Source organism: Oncorhynchus gorbuscha, unplaced genomic scaffold (genome assembly GCF_021184085.1).
Source record: "Oncorhynchus gorbuscha isolate QuinsamMale2020 ecotype Even-year unplaced genomic scaffold, OgorEven_v1.0 Un_scaffold_2349, whole genome shotgun sequence".
Taxonomy (NCBI): Eukaryota; Metazoa; Chordata; class Actinopteri; order Salmoniformes; family Salmonidae; genus Oncorhynchus; species Oncorhynchus gorbuscha.
In genome coordinates this window covers 5001-21330 of record NW_025746890.1, presented here as the reverse complement: position 1 = coordinate 21330, position 16330 = coordinate 5001, and the positions used below count along the sequence as shown (strand labels likewise).

At 45.4% G+C, this 16330-nt stretch overlaps 1 pseudogene; it reads right to left on the bottom strand.

Moving 5' to 3' along the window:
* LOC124025689 overlaps positions 1–16330 on the bottom strand; it is a 68513-nt pseudogene that overhangs the window by 47635 nt on the left and 4548 nt on the right.

Here is a 16330-nt window from a genome sequence, read left to right as displayed (position 1 = left end):
TAGCTGTGTGTGTGTTAGTGTGGGTGTACTGTATGTCCTAGCTGTGTGTGTGTTAGTGTGGGTGTACTGTATGTCCTAGCTGTGTGTGAGTTAGTGTGGGTGTACTGTATGTCCTAGCTGTGTGTGTGTTAGTGTGGGTGTACTGTATGTCCTAGCTGTGTGTGTGTTAGTGTGGGTGTACTGTATGTCCTAGCTGTGTGTGTGTTAGTGTGGGTGTACTGTATGTCCTAGCTGTGTGTGTGTTAGTGTGGGTGTACTGTATGTCCTAGCTGTGTGTGTGTTAGTGTGGGTGTACTGTATGTCCTAGCTGTGTGTGTGTTAGTGTGGGTGTACTGTATGTCCTAGCTGTGTGTGTGTTAGTGTGGGTGTACTGTATGTCCTAGCTGTGTGTGTGTTAGTGTGGGTGTACTGTATGTCCTAGCTGTGTGTGTGTTAGTGTGGGTGTACTGTATGTCCTAGCTGTGTGTGTTAGTGTGGGTGTACTGTATGTCCTAGCTGTGTGTGTGTTAGTGTGGGTGTACTGTATGTCCTAGCTGTGTGTGTGTTAGTGTGGGTGTACTGTATGTCCTAGCTGTGTGTGTGTTAGTGTGGGTGTCCTAGCTGTGTGTGTGTTAGTGTGGGTGTACTGTATGTCCTAGCTGTGTGTTAGTGTGGGTGTACTGTATGTCCTAGCTGTTTGTGTGTTAGTGTGGGTGTACTGTATGTCCTAGCTGTGTGTGTGTTAGTGTGGGTGTACTGTATGTCCTAGCTGTGTGTGTGTTAGTGTGGGTGTACTGTATGTCCTAGCTGTTTGTGTGTTAGTGTGGGTGTACTGTATGTCCTAGCTGTGTGTGTGTTAGTGTGGGTGTACTGTATGTCCTAGCTGTTTGTGTGTTAGTGTGGGTGTACTGTATGTCCTAGCTGTGTGTGTGTTAGTGTGGGTGTACTGTATGTCCTAGCTGTTTGTGTGTTAGTGTGGGTGTACTGTATGTCCTAGCTGTGTGTGTGTTAGTGTGGGTGTACTGTATGTCCTAGCTGTGTGTGTGTTAGTGTGGGTGTACTGTATGTCCTAGCTGTGTGTGTGTTAGTGTGGGTGTCCTAGCTGTGTGTGTGTTAGTGTGGGTGTACTGTATGTCCTAGCTGTGTGTTAGTGTGGGTGTACTGTATGTCCTAGCTGTTTGTGTGTTAGTGTGGGTGTACTGTATGTCCTAGCTGTGTGTGTGTTAGTGTGGGTGTACTGTATGTCCTAGCTGTGTGTGTGTTAGTGTGGGTGTACTGTATGTCCTAGCTGTTTGTGTGTTAGTGTGGGTGTACTGTATGTCCTAGCTGTGTGTGTGTTAGTGTGGGTGTACTGTATGTCCTAGCTGTTTGTGTGTTAGTGTGGGTGTACTGTATGTCCTAGCTGTGTGTGTGTTAGTGTGGGTGTACTGTATGTCCTAGCTGTTTGTGTGTTAGTGTGGGTGTACTGTATGTCCTAGCTGTGTGTGTGTTAGTGTGGGTGTACTGTATGTCCTAGCTGTGTGTGTGTTAGTGTGGGTGTACTGTATGTCCTAGCTGTTTGTGTGTTAGTGTGGGTGTACTGTATGTCCTAGCTGTGTGTGTGTTAGTGTGGGTGTACTGTATGTCCTAGCTGTGTGTGTGTTAGTGTGGGTGTACTGTATGTCCTAGCTGTGTGTGTGTTAGTGTGGGTGTACTGTATGTCCTAGCTGTGTGTGTGTTAGTGTGGGTGTACTGTATGTCCTAGCTGTGTGTGTGTTAGTGTGGGTGTACTGTATGTCCTAGCTGTGTGTGTGTTAGTGTGGGTGTACTGTATGTCCTAGCTGTGTGTGTGTTAGTGTGGGTGTACTGTATGTCCTAGCTGTGTGTGTGTTAGTGTGGGTGTACTGTATGTCCTAGCTGTGTGTGTGTTAGTGTGGGTGTACTGTATGTCCTAGCTGTGTGTGTTAGTGTGGGTGTACTGTATGTCCTAGCTGTGTGTGTGTTAGTGTGGGTGTACTGTATGTCCTAGCTGTGTGTGTGTTAGTGTGGGTGTACTGTATGTCCTAGCTGTGTGTGTGTTAGTGTGGGTGTACTGTATGTCCTAGCTGTGTGTGTGTTAGTGTGGGTGTACTGTATGTCCTAGCTGTGTGTGTGTTAGTGTGGGTGTACTGTATGTCCTAGCTGTGTGTGTTAGTGTGGGTGTACTGTATGTCCTAGCTGTGTGTGTGTTAGTGTGGGTGTACTGTATGTCCTAGCTGTGTGTGTGTTAGTGTGGGTGTACTGTATGTCCTAGCTGTGTGTGTGTTAGTGTGGGTGTACTGTATGTCCTAGCTGTGTGTGTGTGTGGGTGTAGTGTGGGTGTACTGTATGTCCTAGCTGTTTGTGTGTTAGTGTGGGTGTACTGTATGTCCTAGCTGTGTGTGTGTGTTAGTGTGGGTGTACTGTATGTCCTAGCTGTGTGTGTGTTAGTGTGGGTGTACTGTATGTCCTAGCTGTGTGTGTGTTAGTGTGGGTGTACTGTATGTCCTAGCTGTGTGTGTGTTAGTGTGGGTGTACTGTATGTCCTAGCTGTGTGTGTGTTAGTGTGGGTGTACTGTATGTCCTAGCTGTGTGTGTGTTAGTGTGGGTGTACTGTATGTCCTAGCTGTGTGTGTGTTAGTGTGGGTGTACTGTATGTCCTAGCTGTGTGTGTGTTAGTGTGGGTGTACTGTATGTCCTAGCTGTGTGTGTTTGTGTGTTAGTGTGGGTGTACTGTATGTCCTAGCTGTGTGTGTGTTAGTGTGGGTGTACTGTATGTCCTAGCTGTGTGTGTATTACCTGTCCTATCCTGACAAACTCGGCCTGTCGTGCCTCTTCCTTCTTGCGGGCAGACTTGGGCGACTCCGGCAGCACATCACTAAACGAGCGTCTGTTGAGCATGTTCTGGGGAGAGAAGGGAACCTGCACATTGGACACCAGCACACACACACACACGCACACGCACACGCACACGCACACACACACACACACGCACGCGCGCGCACACACACACGCACGCGCACACACACACAAACGCACGCACCCACCCACGCACGCACGCACGCACGCACGCACGCACGCACGCACGCACGCACGCACGCACACACACACACACACACACACACACACACACACACACACACACACACACACACACACACACACACACACACACACACACACACACACACACACACACACACACACACGAAGAGAAAGAGACAGAAGCGGCCCTCAGAGACAGGGTGAAGACAGAAGCTTAGCAGCAGTATAGGACTGAGTCATATCAGAATATTTAAAGAAGAATGGGAGGATTAGAGAGAGAGATAGGGGACAGAAAAAGAGAGGGAGAAAATAAAAGACAAAGAGAAAGAGAGAGGAGAGGAAGAGAGAATCAGAGAGGGAAAGAAAGAAACAAATTGAGAAGGTTAACAAAAGAGAGATTAGGTTCAGAGAGAGAAGAAAGACAGTCCCCCTCAGAAAGTCAGCATTGCAGTGCCTAGTCCCAGTGTTATGCCGTCTGCAGTAGTCAGGGGGACAGCTGCAGTGGTTCAGAATAGTAGGTAGCTCAACTGGCTGTGGCACAAACAGTGACCAGAGAAGCTGGATCAGATCAGTGACTAGAAACTGGTGCAAAGGGGAAGCTATACTATCACTCCCTAGCCGGTTTCGGTAACACAGATTAAGCCTCTTTATCTCCATTAGATATGTGTTGTCACATAGGTAAGGTAACAGGATACTTTTAATGGAGAATCTTCATTGTGCATTCTTTTAGTCCAAGGCTTAATATGTGTCTGGGAAACTGTCCCCAGAGGATTATAGAAAGATTTGAAGAGAGAAGAGGAGAGGAGAAGAGAAGGGAGGGGAGGGGAGAGGAGAGAGGGGAGGGGAGAGGAGAGAAGAGGAGAGGAGAGGAGAGAAGAGGTAGGCTAATATGGATAGGCCAGACTGGGTTAGGTAGGGTGTGACGGGGCTGTACCAGGCTGGGTTAGGTAGGGTGTGACGAGGCTGTACCAGGCTGGGTTAGGTAGGGTGTGACGAGGCTGTACCAGGCTGGGTTAGGTAGGGTGTGACGGGGCTGTACCAGGCTGGGTTAGGTAGGGTGTGACGGGGCTGTACCAGGCTGGGTTAGGTAGGGTGTGACGGGGCTGTACCAGGCTGGGTTAGGTAGGGTGTGACGGGGCTGTACCAGGCTGGGTTAGGTAGGGTGTGACGGGGCTGTACCAGGCTGGGTTAGGTAGGGTGTGACGGGGCTGTACCAGGCTGGGTTAGGTAGGGTGTCACGGGGCTGTACCAGGCTGGGTTAGGTAAGGTGTGACGGGGCTGTACCAGGCTGGGTTAGGTAGGGTGTGACGGGGCTGTACCAGGCTGGGTTAGGTAGGGTGTCATGGGGCTGTACCAGGCTGGGTTAGGTAGGGTGTGACGGGGCTGTACCAGGCTGGGTTAGGTAGGGTGTGAAGGGGCTGTACCAGGCTGGGTTAGGTAGGGTGTGACGGGGCTGTACCAGGCTGGGTTAGGTAGGGTGTGACGGGGCTGTACCAGGCTGGGTTAGGTAGGGTGTGACGGGGCTGTACCAGGCTGGGTTAGGTAGGGTGTGACGGGGCTTTACCAGGCTGGGTTAGGTAGGGTGTGATGGGGCTGTACCAGGCTGGGTTAGGTAGGGTGTGACGGGGCTGTACCAGGCTGGGTTAGGTAGGGTGTGACAGAGCTGTACCAGGCTGGGTTAGGTAGGGTGTGACAGAGCTGTACCAGACTGGGTTAGGTAGGGTGTGACGGGGGCTGTACCAGGCTGGGTTAGGTAGGGTGTGACGGGGCTGTACCAGGCTGGGTTAGGTAGGGTGTGACGGGGCTGTACCAGGCTGGGTTAGGTAGGGTGTGATGGGGCTGTACCAGGCTGGGTTAGGTAGGGTGTGATGGGGCTGTACCAGGCTGGGTTAGGTAGGGTGTGATGGGGCTGTACCAGGCTGGGTTAGGTAGGGTGTGATGGAGCTGTACCAGGCTGGGTTAGGTAGGGTGTGACAGAGCTGTACCAGGCTGGGTTAGGTAGGGTGTGACGGGGCTGTACCAGGCTGGGTTAGGTAGGGTGTGACAGAGCTGTACCAGGCTGGGTTAGGTAGGGTGTGATGGGGCTGTACCAGGCTGGGTTAGGTAGGGTGTGATGGGGCTGTACCAGGCTGGGTTAGGTAGGGTGTGACAGAGCTGTACCAGGCTGGGTTAGGTAGGGTGTGACGGGGCTGTACCAGGCTGGGTTAGGTAGGGTGTGACGGGGCTGTACCAGGCTGGGTTAGGTAGGGTGTGACGGGCTGTACCAGGCTGGGTTAGGTAGGGTGTGACAGGGCTGTACCAGGCTGGGTTAGGTAGGGTGTGATGGGGCTGTACCAGGCTGGGTTAGGTAGGGTGTGATGGGGCTGTACCAGGCTGGGTTAGGTAGGGTGTGATGGGGCTGTACCAGGCTGGGTTAGGTAGGGTGTGACAGGGCTGTACCAGGCTGGGTTAGGTAGGGTGTGACGGGGCTGTACCAGGCTGGGTTAGGTAGGGTGTGACGGGGCTGTACCTTGTGGAGGTCGGGGATGAGGTCTTGGTACAGGGAACGGATCAGCATGTCCAGGGTCCGTTGGCGCTTCTGGGCAAATGTGGGCGTCTCCAGGGTGGCCTTCTCTCCATTGATTACTATAGGACAGAGGGGGGGGGGGGTTATGGTGAGAACATACACAATCACACACTCATCCAAACTGATCACCATAAAAAGCTGAAACGCCCACGCCAGTAGAACTCCACTTTTTCGAGCTGAAAGATGATGGTCAGAGATTACCCACGATGTCGCTCAATGATGTAAGTCAATATGTCATCATTTTAGTCAAAGTAGGATATATTTGGGCTTGTGACAAAACCTAATTTCCGCCTTCTCCAAATTTGAGCCAATGAAGTGTCTTTCCTATGAAATTAGGTGTATATTATTTCTAGCCTACTTTTAATTTCAGGCCTGGGTTTTATTTGAATGGTCACCCACCAGAAAGGCATTGTTAATTAGTAACACCTTCAAAGTTTGCGAGTCGTGACTGAGCTGAGCAATATATATTGAACAAAAATATAAACGCAACATCTTACTAATATCAATATGATATTCATAGAAGGAAATCAGTCAATTGTAATAATTTATTAGGCCCTAAACTATGGATTTCACATGACTGGGCAGGGATGCAGTCATGGGTGGGTCTGGGAGGGCATAGGCCCACCCCTTGGTAGCCAGGCCCAGCCAATCAGAACGAGTTTTTCCCCACAAAAGGGCTTAATTACAGGACATAAATACTCCTCAGCAACCCCTCCACAGTCTCATCAGCTGTCCTGGTGGCTGGTCTCAGACGATCCCGCAGGTGAAGAAGCTAGATGTGGAGATCCTGGGCTGGCGTGGTTACATTAAAAAACATATATACATATTGTACTTAACTAAGGGCAAGTCAGTTAAGAACAAACTCTTATTTTCAATGACAGCCTAGGAACAGTGGGAACTGCCTGTTCAGGGGCAGAATGACAGGTTTGTTACTTATCAGCTCTGGGATTTGATCTTGCAACCTTTTGGTTACTAGTCCAACACTCTAACCACTAGGCTATGCTGCCATCCCATGGTCTGCAGTTGTGAGGCTGGTTGGACATAGTTCCAAATTCTCTAAAATTATGTTGGAGGCAGTTTATAGTAGGGAAATTAAGATTTAATTATCTGGCAACAGCACTGGTGGACATTCCTGCAGGCAGCATGCCAATTGTACGCTCCCTCAAAACTTGAGACATCTGTGGCATTGTGTTGTGTGACAAAACTGCACATTTTAGATTTGCCTTTAATTGTCCCCAGCACAAGGTGCACCTGTGAATTGATCATGCAGTTTAATCAGCTTTCAGGTGGATGGATTATCTTGCCAACGCTCACTAAAAGGAATGCAAACAAATTTGTGCAGAACATTTGAGAGAAATAAGCTTTGTGTTAGTATCCAAAATGTCTGGGATCTTTTATTTCAGCTCATGAAACATTTTGCAGTTATATGTTTGCTCAGTATAATACACTGCTCAAAAAAATAAAGGGAACACTTTAACAACACAATGTAACTCCAAGTCAATCACACTTCTGTGAAATCAAACTGTCCACTTAGGAAGCAACACTGATTGACAATAAATTTCACATGCTGTTGTGCAAATGGAATAGACAACAGGTGGAAATTATAGGCAATTAAGCAAGACACCCCCAAATAAAGGAGTGGTTCTGCAGGTGGTGACCACAGACCACTTCTCAGTTCCTATGCTTCCTGGCTGATGTTTTGGTCACTTTTGAATGCTGGCGGTGCTTTCACTCTAGTGGTAGCATGAGACGGAGTCTACAACCCACACAAGTGGCACAGGTAGTGCAGCTCATCCAGGATGGCACATCAATGCGAACTGTGGCAAGAAGGTTTGCTGTGTCTGTCAGCATAGTGTCCAGAGCATGGAGGCGCTACCAGGAGACAGGCCAGTACATCAGGAGATGTGGAGGAGGCCGTAGGAGGGCAACAACCCAGCAGCAGGACCGCTACCTCCGCCTTTGTGCAAGGAGGAGCAGGAGGAGCACTGCCAGAGTGACTGCCATTAGGTACCGAGATGAGATCCTCAGACCCCTTGTGAGACCATATGCTGGTGAGGTTGGCCCTGGGTTCCTCCTAATGCAAGACAATGCTAGACCTCATGTGGCTGGAGTGTGTCAGCAGTTCCTGCAAGAGGAAGGCATTGATGCTATGGACTGGCCCGCCCGTTCCCCAGACCTGAATCCAATTGAGCACATCTGGGACATCCTGTCTCACTCCATCCACCAACGCCACTTTGCACCACAGACTGTCCAGGAGTTGGCGGATGCTTTATTCCAGGTCTGGGAGGAGATCCCTCAGGAGACCATCCACCACCTCATCAGGAGCATGCCCAGGCGTTGTAGGGAAGTCATACAGGCACGTGGAGGCCACACACACTACTGAGCCTCATTTAGACTTGTTTTAAGGACATTACATCAAAGTTGGATCAGCCTGTAGTGTGGTTTTCCACTTTAATTTTGAGTGTCACTCCAAATCCAGACCTCCATGGGTTGATCAATTTGATTTCCATTGATAATCTTTGTGTGATTTTGTTGTCAGCACATTCAACTATGTAAAGAAAAAAGTATTCAATAACAATATTTCATTCATTATTATTTTAGTGTTCCCTTTATTTTTTTGAGCAGTGTAGATCATCTCTGGCTATAACAAAGATGATGGATAAATCAAGATATTTCACTGGTCTACTTAACGGGGTGCGTCTCCCATAGACACCATTGCAATAGCAGCTGTGTCTGGTCTACTTAAATCAATTACTTTTAATGAACGAGAAAAAAGCTGAGTTGGGTGTCTCGCTTCCTCTTCCGACTCTTTGCTCTTCTCTAATTTTCGACCATTCCATTGATCCTAAATCATTTTTGGCCGCAATTTAGATAATGGATTGATATACTACATGACCCTTCAAATGAGTGGATTCTATTTCAGACACACCCGTTGCTGACCGTTGTATAAAATCAAGCACACCGCCATGCAATCTCCATAGACAAACACTGGCAGTAGAATGGCCTTACTGAAAAGCTCAGTGACTTTCAAAATGGCACTGTCACAGGATGCCACCTTTCCAACTAGTCAGTTCGTCAAATTTCTGCCCTGCTAGAGCTACCCCGGCCAACTGTAAGTGCTGTTATTGTGAAGTGGAGACGTCTAGGAGCAACAACGACTCAGCTGTGAAGTGGTAGGCCACACAAGCTCACAGAACTGGACTGACAAATTCTGAAGTGCGTAGATCGTAAAAATTGTCTGTCCTCGGTTACAACAGTCACTATTGAGTTCCAAACTGCCTCTAGAAGCAATGTCAGCACAATAACTGTTCATCGGGAGCTTCATGAAATGGTTTTCCATGGCCGAGCAGCCGCACACAAGCCTAAGTTCACTGTGAGTAATGCCAAGCGTCAGCTAGAGTGGTGTAAATCGCACTGGCATTGAACCCTGGAGCAGTGGAAATGAGTTCTCTGGAGTGATGAATCACGCTTAACCGTCTGGCAGTCCGACAGACTGGGTTTGGCAGATGCCAGGAGAATATTACCTGCCCCAATGCATGGTGGAGGAGGAATAATGGTCTGTGGCTGTTTTTCATGGTTTCCGACTAGGCCCCTTAGTTCCAGTGAATGGAAATCTTAACACTACTGCATAAAATTATATTGTAGACGATTCTGTGCTTCCAACTTTGTGGCAACAATTTGGGGAAGGCCCTTTCCTGTTTCACCATGACAATGGCCCCGTGCACAAAGCAAGGTCCACACAGAAACGGTTTGTCGAGATTGGTGTGGAAGAACCTGACTGGCCTGCACAGAGCCCTGACCTCAACCACATCGAACACCTTTGTGATGAATTGGAATGCTGACTGCAAGCCAGGCCTAATTGCCCAACATCAGCGCCTGCCCCAAGTCCCAGCAGCAATGTTCCAACATCTAGTGGAAAGCCAACCCAGTTTCTCTGTTTATCTTATATGTTTAGTCACTTTAACTATACATTCATGTACATACTACCTCAATTGGCCCGACGAACCAGTGCTCCCGCACATTGGCTAACCGGGCAATCTGCATTGAGTCCCACCACCCACCAACCCCTCTTTTACACTACTGCTACTCTCTGTTCATCATATATGCACAGTCACTTAAACGATACCTACATGTACATACTACCTCAATAAGCCTGACTAACAGGTGTCTGTATATAGCCTTGCTACTCTTTTTTCAAATGTCTTTCTACTGTTGTTTTATTTCTTTACACACACACACACACACACACACACACACACACACACACACACACACACACACACACACACACACACACACACACACACACACACACACACACACACACACACACACACACACACACACACACACACACACACACACACACACACACACTTTTTTGGCACCATTGGTTACAGCCTGTAAGTAAGCATTTCACTGTAAGGTTTACACCTGTTGTATTCGGCACACGTGAGACAAATACACCTTGATTTGATTTGAAGAGTGTAGGCTGTTATAGCAGCAAAGGGGGACCAACTCTATACTAATGCCCATGATTTTGGGATCAGACGTTGGACGAGCAGGTGCTCACATACTATTTGTTGTTATTCCTCTGCTCCACGTGGAAACCCACACAACATTCCCACCTCCAATTCCTGATATGTATTAGCAGCGTGCGTCATTCTTCGAGGTGGAACCTAAACAAGACTTTCCGTTCTAGGACAGGAAGTACTCTAAATAGGTGGGGCAATTTCTGTGGTGGGCCTTGAAGAAAGCCTAGAACTACAACCATCCAGACTTCTAACCCCACTAGACAACTATTTTGGTCACACATATCTACTTAGAGGCCTATACAAAGGAGGGTGTCGCTTTTATTCACTCTTTATGTGTGACATCATCTTAAAACATTTGTGACGTACATGTACATACGATAAACACTAGATAAAGTTAAACAAATTTGTCATTACAATGCATGAGTAGAGGTGTAACAGTAGTACTGTAAACAGTAGAGGTGTAACAGTAGTACTGTAAACAGTAGAGGTGTAACAGCAGTACTGTAAACTGTAGAGGTGTAACAGTAGTACTGTAAACAGTAGAGGTGTAACAGCAGTACTGTAAACTGTAGAGGTGTAACAGTAGTACTGTAAACAGTAGAGGTGTAACAGCAGTACTGTAAACTGTAGAGGTGTAACAGTAGTACTGTAAACAGTAGAGGTGTAACAGTAGTACTGTAAACAGTAGAGGTGTAACAGTAGTACTGTAAACTGTAGAGGTGTAACAGTAGTACTGTAAACAGTAGAGGTGTAACAGCAGTACTGTAAACTGTAGAGGTGTAACAGTAGTACTGTAAACAGTAGAGGTGTAACAGGAGAACTGTAAACAGTAGAGGTGTAACAGGAGAACTGTAAACAGTAGAGGTGTAACAGTAGTACTGTAAACAGTAGAGCTGTAACAGTAGGACTGTAAACAGTAGAGGTGTAACAGGAGAACTGTAAACAGTAGAGGTGTAATAGGAGAACTGTAAACAGTAGAGGTGTAACAGGACAACTGTAAACAGTAGAGGTGTAACAGGACAACTGTAAACAGTAGAGGTGTAACAGGACAACTGTAAACAGTAGAGGTGTAACAGTAGGACTGTAAACAGTAGAGGTGTAACAGGACAACTGTAAACAGTAGAGGTGTAACAGGACAACTGTAAACAGTAGAGGTGTAACAGGACAACTGTAAACAGTAGAGGTGTAACAGTAGTACTGTAAACAGTAGAGATGTAACAGTAGGACTGTAAACAGTAGAGGTGTGACAGGATGACTGTAAACAGTAGAGGTGTAACAGTAGTACTGTAAACAGTAGAGGTGTGACAGGAGGACTGTAAACAGTAGAGGTGTAACAGGAGAACTGTAAACAGTAGAGGTGTAACAGTAGGACTGTAAACAGTAGAGGTGTAACAGTAGGACTGTAAACAGTAGAGGTGTAACAGGAGAACTGTAAACAGTAGAGTTGTAAACAGTAGAGTTGTAACAGTAGGACTGTAAACAGTAGAGGTGTAACAGGAGAACTTTAAACAGTAGAGGTGTAACAGGAGAATTGTAAACAGTAGAGGTGTAACAGGAGAGCTGTAAACAGTAGAGGTGTAACAGGAGAACTGTAAACAGTAGAGGTGTAACAGTAGAGGTGTAAACAGTAGAGGTGTACCAGTAGGACTGTAAACAGTAGAGATGTAACAGGAGAACTGTAAACAGTAGAGGTGTAACAGGAGAATTGTAAACAGTAGAGGTGTAACAGGAGAATTGTAAACAGTAGAGGTGTAACAGTAGGACTGTAAACAGTAGAGGTGTAACAGTAGGACTGTAAACAGTAGAGGTGTAACAGGAGAACTGTAAACAGTAGAGGTGTAAACAGTAGAGTTGTAACAGTAGGACTGTAAACAGTAGAGGTGTACCAGTAGGACTGTAAACAGTAGAGATGTAACAGGAGAACTGTAAACAGTAGAGGTGTAACAGGAGAATTGTAAACAGTAGAGGTGTAACAGGAGAATTGTAAACAGTAGAGATGTAACAGTAGGACTGTAAACAGTAGAGGTGTAACAGTAGGACTGTAAACAGTAGAGGTGTAACAGGAGAACTGTAAACAGTAGAGGTGTAAACAGTAGAGTTGTAACAGTAGGACTGTAAACAGTAGAGGTGTAACAGGAGAACTTTAAACTGTAGAGGTGTAACAGGAGAATTGTAAACAGTAGAGGTGTAACAGGAGAGCTGTAAACAGTAGAGGTGTAACAGGAGAACTGTAAACAGTAGAGGTGTAACAGTAGAGGTGTAAAGAGTAGAGGTGTACCAGTAGGACTGTAAACAGTAGAGATGTAACAGGAGAACTGTAAACAGTAGAGGTGTAACAGGAGAATTGTAAACAGTAGAGGTGTAACAGGAGAATTGTAAACAGTAGAGGTGTAACAGGAGAACTGTAAACAGTAGAGGTGTAACAGGAGAACTGTAAACAGTAGAGGTGTAAACAGTAGAGGTGTAACAGTAGGACTGTAAACAGTAGAGGTGTAACAGGAGAACTGTAAACAGTAGAGGTGTAACAGGAGAACTGTAAACAGAAGAGGTCTAAACCTTAAGAGGTGTAAACAGTAGAGGTGTAACAGTAGGACTGTAAACAGTAGAGGTGTAAAGTAGGACTGTAAACAGTAGAGGTGTAACAGGAGAACTGTAAACAGTAGAGGTGTAACAGTAGAACTGTAAACAGTAGAGGTGTAACAGTAGGACTGTAAACAGTAGAGGTGTAACAGGAGAACTGTAAACAGTAGAGGTGTAACAGGAGAACTGTAAACAGAAGAGGTCTAAACCTTAAGAGGTGTAAACAGTAGAGGTGTAACAGTAGGACTGTAAACAGTAGAGGTGTAAAGTAGGACTGTAAACAGTAGAGGTGTAACAGGAGAACTGTAAACAGTAGAGGTGTAACAGTAGAACTGTAAACAGTAGAGGTGTAACAGGAGAACTGTAAACAGTAGAGGTGTAACAGGAGAACTGTAAACAGAAGAGGTCTAAACCTTAAGAGGTGTAAACAGTAGAGGTGTAAAGTAGGACTGTAAACAGTAGAGGTGTAAAGTAGGACTGTAAACAGTAGAGGTGTAACAGGAGAACTGTAAACAGAAGAGGTCTAAACCTTAAGAGGTGTAAACAGTAGAGGTGTAAAGTAGGACTGTAAACAGTAGAGGTGTAAAGTAGGACTGTAAACAGTAGAGGTGTAAAGTAGAACTGTAAACAGTAGAGGTGTAACAGGAGAACTGTAAACAGTAGAGGTGTAACAGGAGAACTGTAAAAAGTAGAGGTGTAACAGGAGAACTGTAAACAGAAGAGGTCTAAACCTTAAGAGGTGTAAACAGTAGAGGTGTAAAGTAGGACTGTAAACAGTAGAGGTGTAAAGTAGGACTGTAAACAGTAGAGGTGTAACAGGAGAACTGTAAACAGAAGAGGTCTAAACCTTAAGAGGTGTAAACAGTAGAGGTGTAAAGTAGGACTGTAAACAGTAGAGGTGTAACAGGAGAACTGTAAACAGAAGAGATCTAAACCTTAGAGGTGTAAACAGTAGAGGTGTAAACAGTTTGGAGAGTAAGTCCATGGTCTTACGTTTGACTAACACAAAGTCCCTGAATTCTTGGTGGTCTGTAAACACAGGTGGTGAGGGGAGGGGAGGTCCGAACAGTGGTACACTTTCCTCAGAGAAAATCTTCAACCTAGAACACACAAAACCCTGTTATTGTTTTTCACACATACACACTCACAGGAACACACAGAGGCCATGAGTCAATACAAAACCATAGAATACATGAACACTGAATAAAATACATAACTGAAACTAAACCCCTTCATACCTGTAACTGTCGTTCTGACTGTTGTATCTAACTAATGCAAAAATATCTGGCAGTAAAATGAAGGAAGTAACATGAACTCCCAACACTCAATACATGATTCCAAGTGGCGACCCGTCATCAAGGGCAGGTGTATATACAGTACCAGTCATAAGTTGGGACACACCTACTCATTCAAGGGTTTTTCTTTATTTTTTACTATTTTCTGCATTGTAGAATAATAGTGAAGACATCACAACTATGAAATAACACATATGGAATCATGTAGTAACCAAAAAAGTGTTAAACAATCTAAATATATTTTATATTTGAGATTATTCAAAGTAGCCACCCTTTGCCTCGATGAAAGCGTTGCACACTCTTGGCATTCTCTCAACCAGCTTAATGCATTTAAATTAACAGGTGTGCCTTGCTAAAAGTTCATTTGTGGAATTTTGTTCCTTCTTGACACATTTGAGCCAACCCGTTATGTTGTGACATGGTAGGGGTGGTATACAGAAGATGGCCCTATTTGGTAAAAGACCAAGTCCATATTATGGCAAGAACAGCTCAAATAATCAAAGAGAAACAACAGTCCATCATTACTTTAAGCCCTCTATGGGGCGGCAGGGTAGCCTAGTGGTTAGAGAGTTGGACTAGTAACCGAAAGGTTACAGAGTTACCTCTGCTGTAGAGGATAAGTTCATTAGAGTTACCAGCCTTAGAAATTGCAGCACAAACAAATGCTTCACATAGTTCAAGTAACAGACACATCTCAACTGTTCAGAGGAGACTGTGTGAATCAGGCCTTCATGGTTGAATTGCTGCAAAGAAACCACTACTAAAGGACACCCATAAGAAGAAGAGACTTGCTTGGGCCAAGAAACACGAGCAGTGGACATTAGACTGGTGGAAGTCTGTCCTTTGGTCTGATGAGTCCAAATTTGAGATTTTTGGTTCCAACCTCTGTCTCTTTGTGAGACGCAGAGTAGGTGAACGGATGATCTCCGCATGTGTGGTTCTCCGTGAAGCATGGAGGAGGAGGTGAGATGTTATGGGGGTGCTTTTCTGGTGACACTGGGTTTAAGGGTTTATTTTCCATGCTTAAAATGATAAACATTCACATGCAACACCAAGGCCCAGAAAAGTCTGAAGCTTCGACCTGAAGATCGCTGACGTCATTACTCAACCTTCCCAGTTGTCTTGAAAGCACCATAAATTCAGAGAATGCCAGACTTTGATGACAAAGTTTGATGAGAGACACAAGGACCGTCCTGTCACCTTCCTGTTCAAGTGGGCACAGCATAACAAGGTGAGTTCAAAGATTTTGTGTATGCTGCTGCATAAATGATGTAATATGTCAGTGAGATATGTATACTGTAGATAAGAGAGTAATACTAAGTGTATGTTGTGTAGTAATATGTCAGGGAGATATGTATACTGTAGATAAGAGAGTAATACTAAGTGTATGTTGTGTAGTAATATGCCAGGGAGATATGTATACTGTAGATAAGAGAGTAATACTAAGTGTATGTTGTGTAGTAATATGTCAGTGAGATATGTATACTGTAGATAAGAGAGTAATACTAAGTGTATGTTGTGTAGTAATATGTCAGTGAGATATGTATACTGTAGATAAGTAATATTAGGTAAGTGTATGTTGTGTACTAATATGTTAGTAGCTCATGTGATTCCCCCTGATATTTTGGTCCCTTTCCCCTCATAACTTAGCCTACTGTTCTGACTTGGTGGTGCCTATAGCCTGTTTTAGAGAAATGTCATCATATAATATTTTAAGAGCTTTCATTGTCTGCTTATATGCCCCCTGTATTTATCCTACAGTTCTGACTTGGTGTACAGGGAGAATACTGCAAGAATGACCAATGTTCTGAATTCTGTCGCTGTACATTTCAAAAGTGCTGAACAAATAGATATATTGGCTACGTCCCTCTTAACTCGCTCATTAATGTCTTAATCAAAATGACAGATTGCCTGTTATCCGCTCATCGTTCCCTTATGCCATAGTTTGTACATCTCAATTGGCAGTTGTTTAAGCAAGTCAGCCATATCAGCAAGGTTTTTAAAAAGGCAGTGAACGAGACTGAAATAATTGTTTTGCTGCCAGACAAGGCTCTGCTGATAAGCAGGTGTAGCTGTGGTAAGGATTCACTCCATGGTGCTGAAAATAAAGCTCTGCTGTGTTGTCGATTTGCTGGCTTGCATCTAAAAACAAATGTGGGAGTTTGGCTCACCAAGATTTACATGCTAAAAGCACAACTGAGGATTCAAAGAGATCTTCTGTTGAATCTGACAATCTTAATGGTTGTACAGACGTCTCAAATAAAACTGTGAAAGACCTCGGCGTTACTCTGGACACTGATCTCTCTTTTGAAGAACATATCAAGACTGTTTCA